Here is a 27,347-nt window from a genome sequence, read left to right as displayed (position 1 = left end):
CTTTTGCACTGTGGATCCAAAACAACTCCTTATGGATTTCAGATGTAAAAATTTTCAAACATAAGAGATGTGAATCAAATTAGAAGGAAACTATTAAAGATTTTGACTTGATAGAATTATAAATTACCTAATTTACCATTTACCTAATTTTTTTAAGTCCTAATGCATAGAAGGGTTTATAGAAAGTAGACATTTCAAAATTTTTTTTATATTCTCATTATGTTTAAATGGTAGAATAAATTCTGACATCATGATTATAATAGCATCTTAATATTTTTAAAACGTTTCATGCATGAGGTCCTGGATTTGATCCTCAGCACCACAAAAAAAAGAAAAAAAAGGTTTTGCATACTTTCCTGATTTCAAAATCTTGATCAGAAAGAGTGCTTAAAGTAGACAGTACATAGATGATCATCTCTATTTTATAGATGAGAAAACTGAAATTTGGAGAGGTTTAGAAACTTGTTCAAAGTAATATAACTGGTACTGGAAATATTAAAAATATAATTTAGCCCTCCTGAATTCAAGACTTTCAGTCAGAGTTCAAGATGCCTTTTAATGATACTTTGGAGGTTCAGAAAGTATTGGCATATGGCATTAAGCAGAGCATCAGAATTTCAGAGTTAAAATGGACCTTGGAGATCTACATGATTTGATTGATAAGACATTGAATTTTAGGGTGGGGAAAATAAAATTAGGATTAAAAATTCCTAAATTCATCAACAAAATATTCTTTCCAAAATGCCAAGCTTCTCAAATACTCAGTTTAGTAATTTCACATTTTAGAGCATGTAAATATATTATCTCTATCATATCATTATAACATTTTTCCAAACAAACAATACCACTTATTATTATAAATGCTTTCACTGAAAGATGCTTATTCTCAAAACTTGCATGTATCTAGGTACCAACCTAACATAAAAAAAACTTTGAGTTTGAAATTTAAGGTAAAATATCATTATTTTATGCTATGAGCCCACAAGAAAGAGTTCAGCTTTTGTTTTCCCATTTATCTTAGCTTTATAGATGTGGAATTAGTCCCTGGAGCATATCTATACCATTATAAAACTATTACTGCAGATGAATATGACAAATTTAGATATTGATTCTAGCCTTTATCTGGAAGGTTTAGCACCTTTGTAGTGTGAATTATCTTTTTATATAAGTAACTGGATGGATAAATAGAACAAAACCTATGTTTAGGTAGTCTGAGAAAAAGCTTAACAAAACCAGTGATAAGATCTTAAGTATAATAACACTTAATTCTCTTTGAGTTAAATCATTTAGTTATTCTTCTATTTCTAGATTTCAGATACATGTAGTTGGCATGTGTGTACTTTTGTCAATTAAAAAATCATACAGGGTAAATTTTAGGTAAATACTAATAAATAAACATTTATTAGGTAAAGATCTGGTTTTAATTTTTAAAAGGCTTCTTTTATGTAAATCATTATAGAACTTAAGTCTGTGCTAGCAAGAAACAAGAGGGTGGGGAGGACCTCAAGGGATTAAATTAATGAATTTCTTTAGATTAGATGCTTCAAAGTCCAGCATTAACCTCAGCTCTAATATTACAGAATATTAAAATGTTTGCAAAGTTCCAAATTGTCATGTATTTTAAAATCTCAGTAGATGGCCTCATTTATTGAAAACCATTTTTATTGCCTAATGAAGGTTGGTGATTAGGAGGTGGAGAGCAAGGCTGACTTCATTATGATTATGTTCTGTTGCTGTGGGAATGTTTTCCTTGCTTCTTCAGAGTACTATTTTTATTACTGCTGGCACAAAGAATAGGCCATAAAGATCCAATATCGTAACTCTTATGCAAATATTATCAGGTTTAGCAGCCAGAAGGACACTAAACTGAAAGTTAGAACATGTACATCTTGGTTTTCACTTCTCTTTGAGATTCTTTGGCAACCTTAGATACATAACCTCAGATATCTGTTTGTTTTTTTTCCTCCTTTTCCTCTCTTACTTTCTTTCTTCCTTCCTTCTTTCATTCATTCCTTCCTTCTTCCCTCCCTCCCCTCCCTCCCTTCCTCCCTTCCTTTCTTCCTCCCCCCCCCAGTTACCAAAGAATAAAACTAGACCCAAGGCTGTGTTTTTCCTTTAAATTTGTGAGTCTGTCCTGACACTCAGAATATCTGTTTGAATTTGGGTATTTACTGGTTTTGACACCCTTGAAATCTACCATGATTTCTACTCAAAGATGATTCACACAAGTATAGCTCCTTGGTCCCTTGACTAATCCACTGGGCATTCACTGACTCCTGGACTGTCCAGCCTGCAGTGTTGTGGGTGCATCCATTTCACATCACTAACAGGTGGTAGTCTTAAACTGGCCTCTTAGTGAAGTTTATTAAATTAATAATTACTCAAAGAGATGGAGAAAACTGATTACCTTAGTCATTTTAGTGTTTTTATTCTTTACAATAAACTTTTGTAGCTGCTATGTTTACTAAAATGTTATAATCTTCCTTAAACTTGGTCTATGTAACTATAAGAAGGAGAGCCATCAGGGCATTTGATAGATTTTGTGCTATGACCACAGACTTTTCTATGAACTATTGTTTGCTATATTATGATTACCTTAAGAATAGTATTGCAATTTAACTGTATATTGCATTTGACTTTTACGTTTTCAGAGATTTGTATTTTTTCAAGAACAAAACGGAAACTGCATAAAAATTGTAGCTATGCCATATGTGAATAAATTTGGTCTTGTTTAAGTGACCACAGAATAAATATCAGCCATCATACTGTACAAGGAAACATTAGTGAGATGAAAGAAAATTATACATTCAGCCCTTCTTTTTAGTTTATAGTCATATCCAATCATAATGAGATTTCTGCTTCTTTCTTATGATTGCTGTTCCCTCTGCAACGATGAATTTCCCCTCATCAGATTCTGCCTCGGTAGCAATGTCAGACATGTTTGTATATGAAAATATTTTTTTTCCTTTGAGACAAACTACCAGATTCCCTCCATTTTCCTTTAAAGGTAATCAATTGATAATGACCAAGAAGAATTTCAGTGAGGTAAGAAAACACACTTTTATCTATGATTTGATGTTCCTTTTCCAATACAAATTTTGTGCAAGTTAATAATCAGTATTTATTAATAACAGCTATTATTTATTGTGCATTTACTCTGTAGCAGACAATGAATCATGTGCTGCTTATTTATTTATTTAGTTACTCATTTTTTAGGGAATATTTACCCAATTTATCAATCAGCAACAGAGACTTAGAATTTCTACTTTGGGATGATTAATCAAAGTTTTAGTGGATAGATATTTTACTCTATTCTGGTCCTTTATTAATCATTGATAGCAAAATTATGTAATTCTACATTCTCTTCTAACCCTAAAGCCATTGAACAAAAGGAAAATATATATTCTAAATAAATATTTCAGTTTTTGATTTATTATTACTTATGAAATTCATGTGAATTAAAGGTACTAATAAAATCAAGTGACATTCTATTTTAATCAAAACACTGAAATATATAATATGCAGGGATGTGTGTCTTTCTTAGCCACATTGGTAGTTATGACATGAATTGTATTATGATGTGAAAACTTCTATGGTCTCTTTGTTAAAATCATCTCTAAAGTGTTCATCACATCCTGTATAATGTCCCAATTATATGCATATTTATTCACTAAGGATAAAAAACATTTTTTCTCAAATTGTTAATGAAATAGGATTATAGCCATATAATATTTACTATTGTACTTGGTGATAAAATATCAGTAAATTGGAGCTTTGCTATTATTAATATGTAAAAACCAAGTTGAATAGCTACATTGAATCCCCAAACTGGGAAATACTGTTTGTAGCACCTTGAATGAGATTGATTTTCTTATTTGGCTCTGGGATGACTTTAAGTGCAGCTCTAAAATGGAAACATCCTAACTGTCTTTCATTTGTGGCAATATGAGGTAAGTGAATACTTTCTCAGGTGATACAATAAAATTCATTGGAATTATTCAGATGGTTGGTTAAAACACTCTTTTCAGGCTTGATAATCATTTTATAATCAGTATTATAAATGTAATAATAAAAACACGTAGAGAAGACCAGACACTGTTCATTCTACAACAGTTTATTTCCTATTCATAGATTCATGGGGCTAGTCCAGATATTGTGTCCATTTTACAATTGAAGAAAGGGTTATGTCTGAAAGGTAACTTGTCCAAGATATTAGAGTCAGAAGTCACAAAGTTAGCTTGAACCTATGCAATCAAGCTCTAGTGTGTATGTTCATTCCCAAAACTGGGCACAATCAACAATAACCATTTTAATATAGGGTGTAAATAAACTGACATCATGAAGATTGTGAAATAAAGTTAAAGATAATTAAATTTAATTGACTTTTATTTTTAGATATTAATAAAAATTACTAGCATATAAGTTTTGTCTAAATGTGATAATAGAGAACCATGTGGCTGTTTTGACCTATGACAGTTTGAAATTACTGTACTAATTGTTTAACAGTTTGGCAAATTGTGTTTCTTTATGAACTTTGTTGTTTTAAAGTATAACATACCTCAATAATGTTATAAATAAAAATGTTATTTGTCCTATTTTCAAAAAATAATCTCAAAATAACATATAGATCAAATGTAAACTACTCTATTTTGGGCTTATGAGTAATTTATGATATCTAGTTATCAAAAAGAAAAAAAAAGAAGAAAGAAAAAGAAAAAATTTAAACCCTTAACAGTGAAAGGATGTTTTATATGTATTTCCCAAGAGAAATACTGTCTCATTTTAAATAAGCAAATTAATTTATAGTGTTTATATATGACTTAGGATTTGTGAATTTGAAATTTTCCATGAGAGAGTAAAAAGATAATTTGAATTTTTTTCCTTTTTGCATAAGTTCTAAAAAAAACATTAATTCCATTTTTTAAATTAAAATATACTTTGAGGGCAGGTATGGGCACATACCTGTAATCCCAGTGGTTCTGGAGACTGAGGCAAGAGGATTGTGAGTTCAAAGCCAGCCTCAGCAATAGCAAGGCTCTAAGCAACTCAGTGAGACCCTGTCCTAAGTAAAATACAAAATAGAGCCGGGGATATGGGGCTCAGTGGTGGAGTGTCCCTGAATTCAATCTTCAGTACCCCAAAGTAAAAAATAAAATATACATTAAATGATTTTTTCTGAATATATCTGAAGTTTGGATGTGTGAATAACCTCTTCAATATTGAAAGAAAAAGTGTATGGTTGCCCCAGTAATGGTATTCATCTTTGTGAATTTAACCCATTGTTTTCTCTTTAAGTTGCTAGTATTGGCTGTCTTTCCTCAAAGATAATCTCAGGCCTCTTTGGAAATTTGTTGTTGAAATAATACTAACATGTGATATCCATTGTTATGTGTTGAGTTTATAAAGAGCATATTGCTTGCATATTTAATGCATTCAGAATGAATCTTTACCTATTTCAATTTGGTTTCTGGTTTGCCTGAAGAAGTTAATTATTAGGAATCCTAAATGAGCTTATTCTGTGGAGATTGGTGCCTCATTTTACAAACTTGTTCAAAGAAAACTCAAAGAGTTGACAGCTTGTTAAAAATACATAGCTAAATCCTTTTAGAATTATTTAGAGGAGCATTTCTTGTTAGAGAAAGTCAAATTATGTACACTGAATTACTATTCTTTAGAAATATTTAAGGAGACAATTATTACCAAAATTTAAACTGCTTCAAGCTCACAGGAATTGATCTTAATATTTTTTAAAAAATGTTTTTTCCTCAGTTTTCTGGAATGAATCATTGAAAAAATCAGTTGTTTTAAAATAAGTTTAAATTACTTCAATTCATTACTATGCCTCAATTTTTTTTTATAATGGAACTTTTTCTCATAAATTTCTTGTAAGATTGTTTTATTAACTCCTAAGACAATATTAGCAATAGTAAGCTTTTAATCAATGATTAGTTTTTATTAAAATGTTACCAAAAGAGATTATTTTTCCCGTCTTTGGCGATGTTGTGATGGTATTTAACATTACTTTAATTACCGAAGCCTGGTAAAGCCGGAATCGCTGAGGGAGGGAAGTGTTGTTGAATTAGAACTTGAACTGGATTCAAGAGTTCATCATTTTTAGAAATTCTGCTGGTGTCTCATTGGTGCTTGGTTGGAACTGGCAGAAGCACATTCCCATCTTAACCCCATCAGGGAACACTGGTTTGTGACTAAATCATAAGTGACAAATAATGAGCAGCATGCATAAATACCAAGTCTGGAATTACTTTGCTATTTTTCTGCAGACATATTTTTTTCTAATAATGGGAACTGATCCTCTTATTCTGCATATTCTATGGAGAAAATGAACCTGTTAGTGTCATTAAATGAAAATACCACTGATCAAGACTTCTTATACTTGGCAGCTAGACAAGGGAAAAAGGGTGTTTTGTTTTGGCTTGGGTTTGAGCTCTAGAAAAAAGACAGGCAAAGTAAATTGCGTAACCTCTTGTGGAGCTCATTATAAAATCGAAACTTCAAAAGACTAAACTAGCAATACAAAAAAGAGCTAGTTAGGATTTATAAATCAGAAGTTTAAAACAAAAGAGTTGGATGTATAATAACATTTGAAATGACGTAAGTCCCAAAACACTGCTTTGTAAATCTGTCATTGTTTATTGTTTATCCTTAAGGTGTACAGAAAAGATTTGTAAATCAAAAAGATTTGTAACTTATGATTTTTTGGCATGATTAGTGACTTTCTTAGATTTTGTGAATTTGATGATGGTCTTAAAAGCACAATAAAATGTTTGACATTTTATTATAGATAGATAGATAGATAGATAGATAGATAGATAGATAGATAGATAGATATTATTTAGAGATATGTTGTTTATAGATTGTTTCCTTAAAATTCTCAGGTTCATACTGGAGGGTAATCTGCCTTAGATATTCTCACTTTTTAATAGCTGTGCTGGTACTAGTCATAGTTACTTTAGGAGGAATGCTAGTGAGTTTTGAAGGAGTATGTGTAATCTTTCATATCAAGTATGTATCTAATCTTATGAGGTAGTTTCCTTCTTAACTTCTCTTTATTTTCTACCTATGTCCAGCTGACTCCCTTCTGTTGTCACCCTCTAACTTCATTTTACTCACACCAGGAATCCCTTTAGCAGACAGAATCATTTGTATTCTCTCTTCTAAAAGTCAGATTTTTGTACAGAACTTGAAACAACTTACCACATCTGCATATCACAAAGTATCTTACATAGAACTGGGCAGTGCTTTCCTGTAAAGTAAATTGGAAGTCATAAGTCGGCAAAGTAAATAATACCATTAACATAAAAACAATGTTTTTGTTCTTTTATTAATCATAAGAATTTATTCTTTTTTATTGGTTTGCCAGTGGCTTTTTATTGATAGAGCCATATATGAATAGAATGGTAGAACATTTGAAATATAATTAGACCTTAAGTTTCAACTAATTTTAAATATTAGTGGTTTTTGTTGTCATGTAAATTAAATAAAAGTACTAAAATAATTTTAGCTAATTTTTCAATTATGAAAATATTTATAAGATTCAAATTTTAAAGTTACTGTTTCCTCATTTCCACATTCCCTAATCACATAATTCCCTTCTTATGGAAACTAATATTCTCGATATCTTCTGACAAAATTTTACTATAAAATTTTCAATCAATAGAGTTTAAAAAATAAAACTTTTAAAGATTAACTGATATCTTACCTTCCCAACAACCATCATTAACACTTTATGACGATTATTTTAATAACCTTTCAGTACATAAACACTGTTAAAAATAGATTAAAATAGGTGAATATATATAAATATATTAAAGAAATATTTACATGATATAAGAAGAAAATATTATATTAATTTTTTCTTCATTATATTATGTATTAGCTTCCAAAGAACTTTGTTACAAAGGACTTTTTTTTGCAATGTTATGTTAAAAAAAATCTGAAAAGTTTTGAGAGCTTGGATTCATTTTGCTGTTTTTGCTACCTGTTCCAATTTAAGATAATATCCACTAAACCCCTGCTTCCACATCTAGCTCTCTGGAAGCCATTGCTGAAGTAAACAGAATAGGAAATTTTCCATGTTTTAATTAATTTAGAACTCAGACATATTCCTGTTGACTCTTGTCCCCATGAATACCCAAGGTAGGCCATCTGTCTCCTCTCATTTTTCTGATAAGCTCATCACATCTTCTTTTGCTTTCATCAGACAAATACGTTTTTCATACATGTCATTACATCCATCCACACTATGAAGAATGTTTTCATTCATTCCAGTTCATGAATTTCAGTTCTCAAGAATGTAGGCTTTCAGGAAGTTCTCAGCAGCCTGTTTTACTTTTGGCAAGCTACACCCTACTTTGGGGTTTCCCTATCAAGTTTTAAGTTATATCTAATCTAGTATAGGTTAGTATTCTGAGTTTCATCAGGGAAAAAGTAGACAAGCTTCTCAGACTGATTTTCTCACACACTTATAGTTGATTAGTCTTCCAGGTGTTACAATACAGATTCCACATCTCTCTTCAAATAACATTTGTGGTCATTGGGGGGCATCACCATAGCTACAGATAGACTCTAAGTGATATGCATAATAGTATTCAGCAGCTACTTCCTTCACTTATTGGCCAGTTCCTTGGCTGTCAGCAGCACCATGTGAAAAGGCCCATGCTTTCTCTCTAGAAATAGCTAATGATTGACATGAATTTTGCTGATAGCAGATCACATGTTTTCTCTGATCCAGTCTAAGCCATTCTAATATACCCAATTGATTTGGAACAACTGACTACCCCTTAGTTTAAAGGGGTAGTAATAATTGAAGACCTCAATGACAAGCTACAGCACAACACAATTAGTGACAGATCTAAATCAATTAGATTATTTTATTTTTGAAAAACATGTTTATAGATACCTATGTTTAAATCCTTGAAGGAATCTGTGTGATGCCCTAAAAGTTAAAGGATCACTGGCCCTTTTATTCTGATAATTATTGTAAGATCATTAAAATAATTGACGTTTGAGTTTAGATGTCTAGTAACAGTTAAATACCATAATGTGTGTGTGTGTGTGTGTGTGTGTGTGTGTGTGTGTATGTGTGTTCATACACATGATATATCTACAGCAGGGTTACTTAGATAGAAGGATAGAGCTCAGAAAGTTAAAATAGCTTATTTATGGTTCATTGTTCATTTCTCCATCTTCACTATGCCCTTCAGGGGACCCTTCATTTCATTCATTGGGAACTATAGCTCTTTAAACCTGTGAACTTGTTTCATCAATAATCCATAGAGTATTTTGTAAACTCGCACATGTTTGAGAATGCCTTGTGTGTTTATTTTTAATAGTAACAAGGCTTCGTAGGCAAAGTGGTGTGAAAGAGTGAGTTGATGGATTTAATTATTATAGATAGCCTATCTGAGTAGTTCAAGCAAACATTATCTCTTCCACAGTAGGAAATGTTTCTGCTTGAATTACTCTGATAATTGCCTCAGGTCTCCACTTCACCTGAGTAGGCGGTCCTCAGCTGTCTCACATAGTCACAGATAAATTATACTTGACTGAAAAACTCAGCCTCTCAGGGACTCATTGGGGAATTCTGAAGATTCAAAGGGTTAGACAGAGCCTTGTGGCTAGACCACTAAAGAACAAAACCACAGCATCCTTGTAATTTCAGTGAAGTCCTGTGTTCCCAACTGCAAGGACTGGGTTTTTCTGTACATGTGTCTCTTACAAATGTATGGTTTATGATTGGAAATATAAAAGAGGATACCTTTAGCAAGAAACATTACATTCTGCCTAAGCTTGATATTTAACAAAATAAGAACAAGTTAAAGCAAAAAATAGCAGTTATTTCCTCCTTCTGTCTCCAGAATCAGGAACACTGTACAGTGTACTCATAAACTGTGTTTGACAGTGGAAAATACAGAGGGAGTTGTAGAACTTCAGCCTACACTGAGACAGTATTTATTATGCTGAATGAGTCTCAGATGCTGTATTTGAAGACATACCCCAAAAAGTAAGATTTAAGGTAGCATCTAATGGCTGATAAGGAATAATTCTATAACAAGAGAGAAATTACTCAAGTAAAATGTGATTTTTATACTCTAAAGTGCATTTTCATTTCTCTACCGAGCCTTTCAAGAATGAACTTGAAACACTGGAGTGTCGAACCACTTGTGAACTGGAGCATAGATAGCTGAATGTTATTGCATCTCGCTTGTTTTAACTTGGGTTTAATTCTATAGTTCTTTTTAGTGGTCTTAGTTTGAATACTATAGTCTTGAATCAAACCAATCAATATGAAATCTATTTTAACCATGATAAACAAATGACTAGCTCTTATCAACATCAGCACTGCTGTGCCTGAGAAGTGAAAGAAGGCTATATTTGCTAGTAATTTTCTTACCATGAAAATTGCCTTGTCAATGCATTTCAGAGACCCAATTTGAGCAAAGATTTCTCAGTGAAGAATGTAACAAATAAGCAGAAATAGAATTTGGAACTTGAGCTCAGACAACTCAAGATAGTCTGGTGGAGAATCGAGTTGATAGCTGAGAGAAGGTGAAGAAGGGAAAAAAAGGATGATTTCACACATGATATGAATCCAGGATTGCTATTTACTGCCTGAAAAAGGAAAAGAAAGGGTGATGAAAAAGATTTTTCTTTCCTTTATAAGAAATTATCATTACTGGTACCAATTCTTTGAGAACTTTGAATAATCCAGAAGCGCTTTGAGAATTATAGAAATTGCTTTGAGATGTTATAGGCTTAGTGTTATTTTAACCCTAACATCCCATTTTAGGAAAGACTTGCTCCTTTGGTAGCTTAGTATCTTTAAAGCTTTTCGTTGTTACACTTAAAAAATGTTCTATAGTGATTCTGAATTCATAGTAAATGTCCAATGTTTCAGTGAAAAGATTTTGTTTCCTATATGAGAGCTCTCTAAAGGAATGTGTACATATTTTCCATTGATTTATTGATCTGCTATAGGCACTGCTGGGCACTGATGATCTAAGAATTTCTTTTCTTGAAGAACTTATGGTCTAGGACCAGTGATAGCTGAGCATACACAAATTAAAACTCAGAAATGTAAAAGATAATAGATATTTACACCTCGGTAAAGGTGTAAAAAATGTAAGTACTAATTTGCTGGTTTTCAGAATAGTAATTTTTGAGATTTGCCCTAACTTCAAGCAAAATGTTATGTGCTTCACCTTCATGATACCATTTAAACCTCATGACACTCTTATGAATAATAACTAGCATCTCCACATTGACTGAAATTAAAAATAGCTGCATACCTGAACTAAGGGCATGAGTGCCCATAGAAAATGGCAATCCTGGATTCATATCGAGAACTGTTAGATATCAGACTTTGAGTGCCAAATCACTATTAAATTTCTTCTTTATGTAAAAACCATATCATATCACATACAAGTATTAGAGAATGTTTAATGGAAATCTTTTAAAATCTTTATGTTCATTTTTCATTGTCAATTTGCATCCTCTTCTTTGTTTCTTTCATTGATGTTATGCCACCATAGAAATGTTTATCTATGATATTGTTTAAATATAGTTTAACTAGCTACTCACAAAATAAGAACAGTATAATTTTCTCTAGATGTTTCAAGTTAAGTACTTGCAATCTCATGGCTTACATCTATACCATGATGCATGGAAATCTCCTTTATTGCATTCTTCAGAGCATTTCTAATTTTAACTGAATTATTAGTTTAATTATATTACCAGTATCATAGTTTCTAAATATAAGTCAATTCCTTACACAATACTGATCCATAATATGCTATTTTTTTTGTCTGGAACTTATATGATTTTTATTATAAAGCATTAAGGCCATACCCTTTTGTTTATATTATTTTATAAAAATAGAAGAGATATCATTAGAGTAGAGGAAAGGGATAGAGGGAGAGGGATGAAGGATGAGAAAATGGAGGAACTACAGAATGAAATTGACCAAATTATGCTATGTACATATATATATAGTAAATGATGTATGTATATAATGTACATAGTAATGTACCATAGTAAATTTTACCTTTATGTATATCTATAATGCATCAATTTGAAAAATAATGAGTAAATAGAAAGAAAACCATTAGAACAGAGGAAATGGAGCAGATGGAGATAAGGAGGAAGGGAAAGAGAAAGTACTAGAACTAAAATAGAGCATATTATATTTCATGCACATATGATTATGTCAAAATATTCTATGTAACTCTAATAAACTAATAAAACATTTAAAATGTAATAATTTTGATTTGACTAGACAAAGTTGCAGAAAGAATAAATTAGAGGTTAACACTGAGAAGCTAATCTATAACACATCCACTGAGAGATAAGCATATAATAAATATAGAAAAGCAATTATAAAATACTGTAGAATAGATTAGGGAATTCTAATATCTACCCAAAACAAAGTCCAGGAAAAAAAATGGAGATGACAATAGAATTTCATTTTTTAAAAATATAACCAAAAATAATTAAAGAAAATATTTTAAAAATAATTTTATAGCAAAAAATTATTTTCAAATCAATATTCATTACTTATGGTTTGTCAATATTTTTATATTATACCAGCTATAATACTACTGGATGAGTCTAAGAAGTTTTAAAAGGGGATATTTAGATGTGGGACATAGACACATTTCTGCTTCTATTGGATTAGAATTTTCTGTCAAAACTAATCTCTATTCAGATTCTTAAGGTTTTAATGTGATAAAACCCCTAAAGATTTATGTGATTTATGTTGCAGTAATGCTTATTAAGGTACACAAATATTCCCTTTATCAAACAAACTCCAAAACGTGTTAGTAAATATTGGAATATTTAATAAAACTTTAAATGTGTTACATCATTATAGTCAGTAGTACTGTACCTATTTAAAGCCTTCTTGTACATATATATTTGATTTTTTGGTTTGCTTGTTTGTTTTGAGAAAAATGGTAAGAAGTGTTAGGAATCAGCAGAGAACTCAGTATTTGGTAAATGAGATCACAGGATATAAGTTTCCATTAAATATCTTATTATTAAATATATAAAGAATATAAAGCTATAAGGCAGGGCTGGGGTTGTGCCTCAGCGGTAGGGTGCTCGCCTAGCATGTGCGAGACCTTGGATTCAATCCTCAGCACCATATAAAAGGTTTAAAAACAAAAGTTGTAGATTTGAAGATTGTGTATTCTGAGTAGCAGAAGTTAATATAGTTTCATTTCTTATTCAAAAATAAAATGATTACAGATTTCAGATTTTGGCATCTTGAAATCTGACTCCTGATTCCTATCTCTTAATAGTTATTGGAATACTAGTTTAGAGTAGAATTCAACTTTGATATTTTTACTCTAATTTTGAGATGACTGTGCTTCTAATTTTATCTTCACTCTATATTCAGTAAAGCCAAACTATTGTTAGCTTTGGTATGCCATAATTTTTATTATTTCAATTTCAGAAAAACATAATTGTGTTTATATAAATTAGTAATATTACTCTTCTACTTGGGAGAGGCTGTTTGTTGCTTTTAAAAATGTAAGGCAAAAATATAGTTGTATTAACTTAGAGGCTAAATATGTTTGTCCTGTCACCCTACCATATAACACAATATCATAATGATTTGCATATTTGTTTGTCCCTTGGTGTATGTGAAAAATAGGCTTCAGAACCCCCATGGACTCCAAAATCTGCAGATGTTATACTCTCTTATATAAAATGATGTAATATTTGCATGTAACTTATACCCATTGTTCCAAATACTCTCCATCATCTCTAGATTAAGTACACTATGTAATATAGTATAAATATGGTGTAAAAAAAAAGTTGTAGATTTGTTTCCCTCACAGGTTTTCCAAAACTTAACAAACACTATAAATTATAGCATACAAATTATTGAAAATAAGAAAGAAAGTAGCATGAAATATTAGTAATATCTTTAATATAATTTCCCACATCCCCAGGACTAAGCTGTATCAGCATTGACTATAGAAGCCTAGTAATTATGATAGAACATTTTATAGTAGGAACAATTTCATAATAAAATTTTACTTTTGTAAAGGAGATGCATTCCATTGAAAAGGAGTTAGTTGATTCATAGGATATAATGGTCATTAAAAAAATATTAACGAAAAATAATGCCACATAACATAAAGGAAAAAATATTATCCATTTTATTCCTTTTTGATCGTTTTTTAAATATCAATATGAAGTAAGTTAAATATCATCAGATTAATTACCAAAGTCTTTAAGCAAGCCTTTTGAACTGTAGTACAACTATCCTCATGATCCTATTCACATTTCTGGGATTTTATTTTTATAGTGACTATATAGACTCTAATTTCCAAAATATTATCATACAATATCTCTTTATAAATACAAAATGCCTATGTAGAAATTCTATGAATAGAAAAATATATTTAAAGGTACATATTAAAACTGATGTTTAAAAATCTTCTGTTAAATACCAGAGAATATTTTTCTTCCTCATTTCTTCTAGAAAATTTCTTTGACATGCTTATCATTAAAATTTAAGTTTTAAATAAACTACACAGCGAAAGAGTTAATTTTCTCAAAGGTTATTTATGGACAAGTAAACTATTTAGCACAATTCTAAAATTCAATGCAAAGTTCTCCTAGCATGATTAACTTTTTAAAAAAATATATTTTTAGTTGTCAATAGATCTTTATTTTATTTATTTATATGTGGTGCCGAGAATTGAACCCAGTGCCTCACACATGCTAGGCAAGCACCCTCCCACTGAGCCACGACCCCAGCCCCATGATTAACTTTTAATACTTTATTTCATTAGTGAATTCAAGGAGAAACATTTGTTGAATAATTATGTACTAGCTTTTTATGTCTCTCCTATACCTCTTAGGGCTGAGGATTTTGATAGACAAGTGCCTTACTGCCTAAGGCTCTGCCCACCTGTATGTATGTGAATCTCAGACTCATCAGATTTTTTCTGATCCCTCATATCAATTCCAATTGTAATCTGCCTGAATTTTCAATTTGGTCCTGGTCTGTGATTTTTTTTCATATTCATTAATAGTAAAATTAAGGAGAAATGCTTCTTAACTTTGGTTTTTTCACATTTTATAGAAGATATATATGGTGCAATATTCAAGGTTTTCCAGAGAAACAATCAATAGGATTGTGTGTGTGTGTGTGTGTGTGTGTGTGTGTGTGTGTGTGTGTGTGTGTAAAGAGAGAGAAGGAGAAAGAAAGATTATAAGGAATTGGTGGACATAATTAAAGAGGGAGGGCAGATTCCCAAGATCTGCAGGGTGAGTCAGGAAGCTGGAGATGAATCCAAAGGCCTAACAGCCAAGAGAAGTAATGATACTGTTCCCATCTGAAGGACAACAGACTTGAGACTCAGGAAGAACAGGTGTTTTTATTTGAGTCCCAAAACAGAAAAAAGAGCCACTTCCCAGGCCCGCCCCCCTGACCCCCTAGGTGGAGGCATCAAGTAGGAAAGAATTCTCTGCTGGAAGAGTCTGTCCTTTTGTTCTAGTCAGGCCTTTAATTGGTTGGATGAGGGCCATGCACATGAGGGAGGCAAACTAAATTATTCAGTCCACTCATTTAAATGTTGATCTCATCCACAACAACTATAATGATGTCTCATTAAATATCTAGGCACTCTGTGACCTAGTCAAACTGACATAAATAATTAACCATCCCAACCAGTAAACAAACAGTTGTCCTAATTACTATTTCTGTGTTCCTTGAGTTTAACTGCTGTTCCTACATCAAATTCTGCCCCATTGTTCTTAAATAATCAAAGATGCTCCCTCCATGAGCATTACTGAAGACAAATTTAAAAGAAAATTGGCCAGTGTCATGCTGTAACATTACTTATTATAGCATTTGTGGAGATTAGATGATACATAACTATTACAGAAGTAATGATGAACAACCTCAATAATTAAAAGTTAAGTTAATCCTTTATTTGTGAAGTATATTAACAGGCTAGTTTGAATAATAACTGTATTCCTTAATTCCAGGTATGTAGATGTAGACAATTTTACAAAATATAAGAGATATAAACTAACAAAATGTCTTATATTTTATGAATCATATAATAAATATGATTTTATAAAATATAAGACATTATGAGATATACTTTGTGTTATAAAATGAATTTTGATTCATTATACACAATTGCAGCACAACTCTATATTTCTATGGTTGTACAAGATGTAGCATCCCACCATATGTGCAGTCATACATGTACCTAGGGTAATGATGTCCATCTTATTCCACCATATTTCCTGCCCCATGCTGTCTCCCTACCCTCCCTTCCCCTTTGCCCAATCAAGGTTCCTCCATTTTTCCCATGCCTTCCCCCTCTCCATTATGAATCAGCATCCACTTATCAGAGAAAACATTCAATCTTTAGTTTTTGGGGATTGAATTACTTCACTTAGCATGATATTCTCCAACTCCCTACGTTACCTGAAAATGCTGTGATTTTATTCTCTTTTAATACTGAGTAATATTCTGCTGTGTATGTACACCACAGTTTCTTTATCCATTCATCTATTGAAGGGCATCTAGGTTGCTTCCACAGTTTAGCTATTGTGAATTGAGCTGCTATGAACATTGGTGTGGCTGTGTTATTGTAGTATGCTGATTTTAGGTCCTTTGGGTATAGACTAAGGAATGGGATAGCTGGGTCAAATGGTGGTTCCATTCCAAGTTTTCTAAGGAATTTCCATACTGTTTTCCAGATTGGTTGCACCAATTTGCAGTGCTACCAGCAATATGTGCATGTGCCCTTTCTCTCACATCCTTGCCAACATTTATTGTTGTCTATTCTTGATAACTGCCATTCTGACTAGCATGAGATGAAATCTTATTTTGATTTGTATTTCTGTAATTACTAGAGGTGTTGAACATTTTTTCATATATTTGTTCATCAAATTTATATCTTCTTCTAAGAAGTGTCTGCTCAGTTATCTCATACTAGACAAAGACACCAAAAATGTACATTGGAGAAAAGATAGCCTCTTCAACAAATGGTACTGATGGAACTGGAAGTCCATATGTAGCAAAATGAAAAGAAAACCCTATCTCTCACCATGCACAAAACTCAACTCAAAGTGGATTAAGGACCTAGGAATTAGTCCAAAGACCCTGCACCTAATAGAGGAAAAAGTAGGCCCAAATCTTCATCGTGTTGGATTAGGCCCCGACTTCCTTAACGAGAATCCTAAAGCACAAGAAATAAAATCAAGAATTAATAAATGGGAAGGAGTCAAACTGAAAAGCTTCTTCTGAGCAAAAGAAACCATCAATGAGGTGAACAGAGAGCCTCATTTTTGGGAGCAAATTTTTGTCACACACACACATCAGATAGAGCACTAAACTCCAGGATATATAAAGAACGTGAAAAACTTAACACCAAAAAGACAAACAACCCAATCAATAAATAGGCATATGTGTTTTTATGGACCCAGGGATCCAGAGGAAGGTGGCAAATAGAAGTGGATGAATAGAGGCACTGGGAGCAGGGAAGAGTGATGTTCCTGGTTTCCCCTTTCTTCCCTACACTCTAAAAAGTGGCCTTAGGGAGGTACCTGAAAAGGACCTCTACCCAAGGCCTCAGATCAAGAGGCACACAGATTAAAGATGCAAATATGCAGCAGGTGGGCCTGAGTTCTTGACTGCAGCTCACTTCAGGGACTCCAATGTACTGTCAGTGCTAACAGTCTCATGTGGGCAGCTTTCCCCCAGACACAGGTAGGTCCTTTGTAATTGCATAGGGCCTGGTCAAAAATTATCTCATAATTATATGGGGCTTTCTGTTGTTGTTCTGCTTTTGTGGATGAAGTTACTTTTGTTGAAGAATCTGACAAAGATGTAATGTATGTTGGGCAAATAAGGAAAGGTAAAATATGGCTTCCATTAGAAGATAAAATAATAAACTAGTGCAGGTGAATATGATAAAAAAAATAATATGTGGGATAGATGTGAAATATATCACTAAGGGAAACTTAAAATCCCCCAATATAAATAATGTCTTGCCAGAAATAAAAAAAAATGATTCATCATCCCATAATTATGGACAATTCTAATGTACTAATAAAAAAATGTGGGAAAATGATTCATCATTTGAGCCAGACATGGTGACGCTCACTTATAATTCCAGCTATGTGGGAGACTGAGAGAGGATTTCAAGTTGAAGGCCAGACTTGGCAATTAAGATACACTGTCACCAAACAAAAAATATAAAAGGCTGGGGTAGTAACTCAGTGGTAGAGCATCCTAGGTTCAATCCTCTGTACAACATATACACAACAGGAATGCCAGAAAAAAAGGCAGAATGCAAAATAATGATGATAATAATAATAATAACAACAACAACAATAATAATAACTCCCATAATCGAAGAAGAGCACACATATTAATTTTTAACTAGAGTTTGACTCCTCACATACAACTTGGAATATAAAGTTGTTTAACCCTCCCTATAACAAGACTCTCTGGTAAATGTAAACATTTGTTATGAATCCTGCTGGAACTTACTGGAATTCGCAGGATAAATGGACTTAAATGCTTCCTTTCCTTTTGATGAGGAGGGTTTAGAAAATTGACATTCTAACCTTCATAGTCATTATGTTCGCCTTCTCCACAAGCTTCAGGCTAAAAAAAAATATGCAGCTTTAAAATGCCTTTTGCCCAGTGAGCATTATTAGCTATATTTCAAGTGTAGTCACACCATCCCTTTTTCCTATCAACTTCAACTCCCTTTTCTCTTTCTAATTCCAAATTCCATCTTTGGAATTACTTCTAACTGAGTTTAATTAGATTTTTAAGTAAATATATTAAAATGCCCCTTAAAAAACCTTGGAGTTTAATATTTCCTGCACTGAGAATTATACTTGGAATTTTAGTATGCAAAGAGAAAAGAAAGATACATTGATTCTATTAATATACATGGAAGGTTTGATTTTGTAGTCTCTCATAGCACCTGAAAGAATTTTTATTCCAAAGTTAGTATTGTGACTTGTAGGTCACTGGCATTGGTCAAAATAAAAATTTGGTTATGAATGAAAAATGCAAGAAACAAACAGTAGAAATAATGTACCATTGAGGGGATAGAGGAAGAGGAAGAAAATATCCTTTAAGGTATTCTCACATCTGCTAGGAATTGAGGATAATTAGGTACATCTTAGGAGGTTCCAAAGGTTCAAAATGTAGAACATTTTTTAACACTGCTAACATAAAGCAAATTCAAGAAAAATCTATTGGTTGTGCCAAATCTGTTACTTAGATAGATCACCCAAAGTTGTTTTTGTTTCTGTTTTTTTGTATTTTGTTTTATCTTGTCATTCAAATTACATTACTTCCTGGTTATGATAGAGTCTATTGTATAGGAATCATAAAAAAACTGAATAATAAAATCAGGAAGGTAGTAATCAATTAGACAGAGGACCACATATGGAGAGCGGGTAGCAGGCAGGCTGGAGGCACATTCTCTGAATCTTTAAAAAATAGATGTTTAAGAATCTCTTTGGAATTACAGAGGGAGGAGATTAAGGAAGGTTTTAGCTAGTGAGGGATGATAAATGAGAATTAATTACATTAATAATTTAGGCTGTATAAAAATGTCATTCATAGCATTTTATTTAACAAGCTCTCTTTATTGTTTTATTTTAGTGTAAAAATAGAGGCAAGATTTTTATGGATTTTCTATTACCCTAGTCCTCAAACTCTATTTTTTCTGTAAGATCTTAAATACCTGCATGTCAGTTCTCTTATGTTAGTAATTTTTCAAGATCCTAACTCTCATATTTGTGAAAGGCCTGTTATTGATCCACAAGTTACCTTTGAAATATGCCTTTACACTTGTAGTTGAATCACTTTGTAATAATTACATTTATTGAGTTACTGTTATGAGTTAGGTACTTTACATACATTATTGTATTTAATCCTTAAAACAATTCCATAAGAAATATTATTTTCCCTATTTAACAAATGAGAAAATTGAGGGTAAAAGGAGTTCAGGTACTTGCTCACATGTTATATATATAGATTATGTCACAAGATTGATATTCAAGCCAAATCAGCTCCAAATCTGATTTATACCACAACCGTACACTTTGCCTCTCTCTCCTACAATTCAGGGTAAATAGATAAGCCCTACAAAGAAGGTAGAAATACGGGATTCTTAACCAAAATCATATGGTATATTTGGAAAATCTTTACCTTGTGAAAAGGTTTCAGTGAGTGAATCCCAAGAATTTATTTGTTTTATTGTGCTTCTCCTTTACAGAATGGAGATTTCATGTTGCTTTTCCTTATACATTCGTTGCAAATAGGGATGGCCAATCTGGGGAAAACTAAATAATCAGCAAATAGAAGGAATGAATATTCCAACTGGCTAAAAATGGAAAATTCAACATAGTGCCCTGAGATCTGTGAGACTCAAGCCGTATCATTTTGGACCTTCTTATCCACAGTATGAATGGGTCAGTGATATGGAACTCAGAAAATAAGTACTGGTTTAATCAAACTACTTAGTAGTAGCTTACTGATGGACAGTTTTGAATCTGTAATTTCTTTCCCCATTTCCATGAGAAATTCCATTTCCATGCAGACTTAACTCAGCTTCACAGATCATACCTAGATCTACTCCAAAGTCAGGGAGGTTTATTTCACTTTCTTCTTTCTCTTGAATTTTCAGTGTATTCTAAAATGCTACCAGATTTACAAATTCACACAATTCATACTTGTCTAGGAAAAAGAACACTGGGAAGTAGGAAAGACAAAAACTTGTTTACATTGCTCTTTAAAGTTTCAGATTTAATACCAGATTAAAATCTAATTTATCATTTAATAAATATTTTTATTGGATGTGTATCTAAAAATATGAAAATTTAATTATTTTTCTGACTAGGTTTTCTTTTTTTTTTTTGTAAACAAACTTGAAATTCAGCACCTAGTTATATTGAAGCAAACAGAGAACTAATCTATTGCTAATTCTACTGATAATAAATTTAAATTAATTTACCTTTGAGGGAATGGTGCCTTCTTGAGGTTCATCATGTTTCTCAAGAACATGCCTCATCTTTCATTTGTGTTCAAGTTTTTCTTTGTGTCCTTTAGTACCATTTTAAGATTCTAGCCAGGCATGGTGGTGCATGCCTGTAATTCCAGTGACTTGGGAGGCTGAGGCAGGAGGATCAAGAGTTCAAAGACAGCCTCAGCAATTTAACAAAGCTTTAAGCAACTTAGCAAGACCCTGTATCAAGATAAAATTGGTTAAATGCCCTTGGGTTCAAACCCAGTACAAAAAAAAAAAAAAAAAAAACTTCTTTCTATATCTAGGTATATATTTTCTTTACATTTATTGATAACCATAAATTTAATTATATGTTCTGATAAGTTAGTACATATGTGTACATATGTGTCTCAATATATCCATATTCATAAATATATAAATAACTGATCAGGATGTATTTTCAAATGTATACACATTCTATATGAATGTAGAATATATATTTACATATAGAACATGCATATATATAGAACATATATGTTCTATCTACATGTATATAATATTTGTCTCTAAAGTTTTACATATTAGGAAACAATTAATTAATTATATAATTATTTTTTTTGGTGAAAATATTGTGACCTTTATTATAAGTGAGATAAATTTAAATATAATCCTGTTTTCATATGACTTTGTAAACACATGGCAGCTGCTCTCTCATAATACATATTACTAAAATTATTTTTCAACTCAACATTGGATTTTTCATGTAATAAAATTTATTATCTATTTTGTTCTTCCCTGTCAATTTTATATAACTTACTTATATTTCTTTCCTAATTATATAGATTAATTCCTTTTTTTAAAAAAAGTAAAAAATAATAGTGCTGGTACTAAGCATTTTGAATTATTTCTAACTTCAGCATGAGGACTTCCAGTGAATCCCTATTAAACCTGGTGCTGTTTGCTAATATGTTAGGATTTTTTGCAATATCATTTGTGAATTAGAGTGGATTACATTTTTAGAACACAGTCTTCTTAAGGATTAGGCTCAATACTAAACATATAAATGTAATTTAGAAGTTTCTTTTTGTGTGCTCTGAAATAATTTGTCAATATTATACTTGATGCTATTAAATGGATGTAGTTGTTGCATTTTAAAGTGAACCTGTCAGCTTCTGAGATTGTTTTGCATCTACTTTCTAAGCAAAATCTGTTAGTCTTTCACTACTCTTCCTATTTCTCTTCTAATGTCCTTTTGTATAACTTTGCTTGGTCTCTGGTTTTGCACCTCTTTATGAATTTTTTAAATCAGAAATTTTCTCTCTATAGAATTTTTCTGAAGACAAAGTTTGTTGGTAGTTTTTCCTCATTGTTATAATTTATATAATTTCTAAGACAAAGTCAAAGTTAGATTACTAAGCATCTTTGTTTTGGTTTTCTATGTTTGTTTAGTTTTTAATGCTACAAATCATTATTTATATATTTATATACTTATTTTTTGAGGCAAGGTCTTGTTACATTGCCCAGGGTGGCTTCAAATACTTGGACTTCAGCAGTTCTCCTGTTTCAGCCTCTCAAGTGACTGTGACTACAAGCAAATGCCATCATACCCTGCATAGAAATCATCCCTAAGCACATCCTGAATTATATAGATTTAGCCACAGAAACTCAGCCTAAAGTAGTGAGGGATGGTAATATCCTAGCCATAGTAGTTTGTTTTTCTTTTTAACCCAAGAAAGGTATATGATGATACAAAATAGATATAGTAACATTTTTATTTGTGGTTGAGTAGTGAGGAACAAGAGACTTTCCAAAGCCCTTCTGGGTTTGAATTGGGAAGTTTTCATTCACCCCATGGCCAAAAGGGAAATTGAGGCTTATGAATGAAACTGGGAACATGGTAACATGGAAATAAAAATATGAAGAAAGTAGATATATGAAAATAAAATAAGTTCTATTTATACTCCAATCAAGTTGTGGGAGCACAATAAGATTAAATTTCCCCTAATTAATGATTTTTTTCATCAGTTAACTAATAATTTTTATGTCACTTTTTCTTGGGGGAGTGTGCGGCAGAGTCAGGAAGCTGTCCACAAGATCACCTCACTCTGACAATGTTGCTATTGAGTCTATAAGTACAGCCATAGATACACTATTGCACTGTAAGAACTCTGAGAACTCATTAAAAGTTGTTATTATCAAAGTTACAATTTATTGCAGCAAAGGATACAGACTAAATTCAGGCAAGAAAATAAATGCAGTGAGCAGATTCCAGGAAATGGCCAAGTGGGACACTTCCAATTCTTCTTTCCCACTGGAATCATGTTCCCATTGGAATCATGTGATGTTATTTCTTACCACAATGATGAGTGAGAATAAATGTGAAGTACTGCCAGCCAGAGAAGCTCATCCAAGCTTTGGGGTACAGAGATTTTGTTGTGGCTTTTCACATTGGCATGGTTGACTGACTGGACATGTGGTTGACATCTATCACCAGCCCTCCCAGAGGATGAGCTGATCCCATGGATCTAAACTGCCAGCTCTAAATCACATTGTTAAACTAGCTGCTTTGGCTAAACCCTACACTAAATCATACTGTTAGACAATCTACTAGTAAGGAAGCACTATACAAAAAAGCAAGGATAGTCTACCAGGCAAAATAGTCCAGTGGCATAGGTATTACCTACCAGAACATGAGGACAAAGACCAGGTATTTCCTTAGGCAAAGTTAAACTCTTTAATATATAGTAGACAGAGGTAGGGTTCTGGTTCTCAAAATGTAAGACGTTATATACCCTGACTGAAATATAAATGCTAGAAAAGAGACTGATAAGATGTTATAAGATTTCACTCATTGAAGATAGTTCCATCTCAAAATAAGAAGTTTTGTACTCTGACTGAAATATATATGCTAGAAAAGAGACTGATAAAATGTATTATAAGGTTTCACTCTTATTTTAGATAGTTTCATTTGGAATAGAAACAGTGATCAGTGAAATAAAACAGAAACATTCTTAGCAAAGTGAAACGATTTTTTTTAAAATTTCTGTTTTGGATACTGGTAATTGAACCCAGAGTCACTCAATTACTGAGCCACATTTCCAGCCCTTTTAAAATATTTTATCTGGAGACAAGGTCTTGCTGAGTTGCTTGGACCTCACTAAGTTGTTAAGGCTGCCTTTGAATTCATGATCCTCCTGCCTTAGCTTCCCAATCCACTGGGATTATAGGTGTGTGATGCTGCAACCAGCAAGAAAGGATTTTTTAAAACTTTTTAGACATTGATGGACCTTTATTTTATTTATGTATTTATATGTGGTGCTGAGGATTGAACCCAGTGCCTCACACATGCTAGGCAAATGCTCTACCACTGAGCCACAACCCCAGCTCCATGAAAGGATTTTTTATAACAGAAATTTTTGAAGTCTTTCCTTTCAAAAGTTTAAGCCTAAATGTATTGAGTTTGTCAACATGTTTTACTTTATCTTCACTAGTGTTACTGTCAACTTGCTATGACTGTGGCAGAATATCTGAGAGAATCAACTTAAAAATAGAAAAAGTTTATTTTGGCTTATATTTTCAGAGGTTTCAGTCTGTAGTCACTTGACTTTGTTGCTTTGGGCCAATACATGATGGTATGAGCCATGTACCTTATGATAGCCCAAAAGCCGAAAGAGAAGAAGGAGGGGATCTGGGATACTAATATTCCCTTCAAAGGCATGCCCCACATGACCTGACTTCCCTCTACTAGGTCCTACCTGCCAAGAGTACCACAGTCTAGGGAACAAGCCTTCAACACATAGGCTTCGGGGAGACATTAATGATTCAAATGATAGCAACTGATAATATCAACAGATTATTCATATTTTTAAGAGGAAGGTAGAAATAATTTAAACATTATCTGATATTGCTGTGGAATGTTGATGAGTAAATTTCTGACAACAAATGATAAGCCAATCTTCAAAGGGATGGGAAGGAAGAAAGCTGAGCCCGGAAGCAGCATCCTTTAGCTCCAAAGAAAGACTTCCCTTAGGGTCCTCCTTGCATTCCATTAGACTTATCTGCTAAAGCAGCAGCGCCAACTCCCTAAACTGAAGAGGTCCTCAGAATTTTGTATTTTGTAAAATTTGGATACACATAATCTGTTTAATGTAGATTAGAGACATATTTTGAAGTCAAATTAATAGGCTAACAGGTCCTTTGGAATCTCAGTTACTGAATCATTTCTAATCCCTTCTTCAGGGTTCTTCATATTTAAAATTAAACCTAAGTGAACAAAAAGGTCAACCCCACTTATGTGTGTATTCCTTACTAGATACCAAATAATGGAAAGCAGGTTATTAGCACATGTGCAATATAAAATGATGAAATAAAAATTCAGAGGAAAAGAACATAGAAAATTAAGCAAAATTTAATTAAAAATATTACATCAAACCCAGTTGTTAAATACATAAAATTCTTATTCTCCACACTTGCTAAAGTTGTTTAGTCAGAGATGACTGGGAAAAAGAAAGTGTTGAGGAATCTGAATGATTTTCAGCAGTTAATTCTTGGCACTTAATTTTATATTTGTTTTCCTTTTGTGATTAATGGTCAAAAATGAAAAAAATGCAAATTATTTGCAATCCATAGATCTACTAATCTGTCTTTAATGGTTTAAAAATGAATAAATATGTCAAAATTTAAATTGACTTGTAGAAAAAAATTATACAAAAGCTATGTTTGTAAGTATGTAATTTATAAGGAAACTGAAATAAACATAAAAGTATCAGTTGTAGGCAAACTCCATATAAATTTTTTTCCCTTTTTCTCCATTTACAAATTTAGGTCAGTGTACATAATTTTGTAATTAAGAATTTTTTAAAGTAGCCATAAAATTAGGCTTATTGTCTCATAAAATGAGTATTAAACATAGTAATCACTATAATAATTTTATAACTGTAGTACCCATTTATATTACCTGGAATTGAACTCAGGGGCACTTGACCACTGAGCCACATCCCAGACCTATTTTGTATTTTGTTTAGAGACAGGATCCCACTGAATTACTTAGCACCTTGCCTATGCTGAAGCTAGCTTTAAACTCATGATCCTCTTGCTTCAGCCTCCTGAGCCACTGGGATTACATGTGTGCACCACCATACTTGACATCTATTTATATTCATAACCCATCAAAGTGATTTTTTTTTATTTACTACATGCACTAAAGAAAAATAGGGTATATATTGCCACTTGTCTCTAAAGCTCTTTATATAAATTAATCTTCTACCCATGATATAAACATTTTGGAAATATATTTTGGGGAGCTATAATAACATCACTTATTTAAGATCTTTATTACAACAACCAATATTGTAATAAGAGTTTTAGAAAAATTACTGTAAGAACCATAAAACGAAGTACAAAAACATTGTTAAGAATGAATATATTTTTACACAGGGCTCTGTGTGAATTTTAAAAATTCAAAATGCCAGTCTAGAAATTCTCTTTATAACTTAAATAAAAAATAAATTCAAGCAAAATTTTTCATGAATGAATAATAATGTCTTTAGTTTTTCTTATATATGTTCCCACCTGTTATATTACTCATAGAAAACATGACCCAATTTAATGTGAAACATTAATCCATTTGAATAGTTAATTTAATTCTTCATTTATTACCAGTTACTTTTTATTACTTGGAAGTGATTTTACTTCTAGCAACAAAATCTTGCTTAATTTTTTTTTTAATTACAGTGGGTATATGTAAGGCATTCTAGAGAACAGTAGTAAACCTTGTGTGAAAATATTGACAGAAGAGTAGAAAAAACAACCAGGCCCTTTGACCTTTAACTCACACCTATAATCCTAGCTATTAGGAAGGCTTAGGCAGGAGGATCACAAGTTCAAGGCCAGCCTCAGCAGTTTAACATGACCCTGTCTCAAAACTTAAAAAAAGGCTAGGGATTTAGCTCCCTGGCAGAATACCCCTTGGTTCAATCCCCAATACTGGGAAAGGAAAAAAAAAAAAAGTGATAAAAGGTAAAATTACACACAGGCAGTAGTGGTCTATTTCAGTTATCTTATTGATAAAATTAACTTTGGGTGGCATTCAAAGCCAAGGAATTATGCAGGAGCTCCAATTTTACATTTCATCTCAATTTTTTTTTGATGTGGTTGTTGTTGTGTGTGCTTTTATGGTTTCCTAAAGATGATGAAGGAATCAGCATCGGAGAGTGCAGGGAAGGAACTTTCAGATGCCTTTATGACATCTGTTTTTAATCTGTTCATATTAAAAACAAAACATGGAAATGCTGACTTTAGAGAGTCTCTTTTGGTATC

This window comes from Ictidomys tridecemlineatus, chromosome Y (genome assembly GCF_052094955.1).
Source record: "Ictidomys tridecemlineatus isolate mIctTri1 chromosome Y, mIctTri1.hap1, whole genome shotgun sequence".
Taxonomy (NCBI): domain Eukaryota; kingdom Metazoa; phylum Chordata; class Mammalia; order Rodentia; family Sciuridae; genus Ictidomys; species Ictidomys tridecemlineatus.
Note: the sequence above shows the minus strand (reverse complement) of the source record.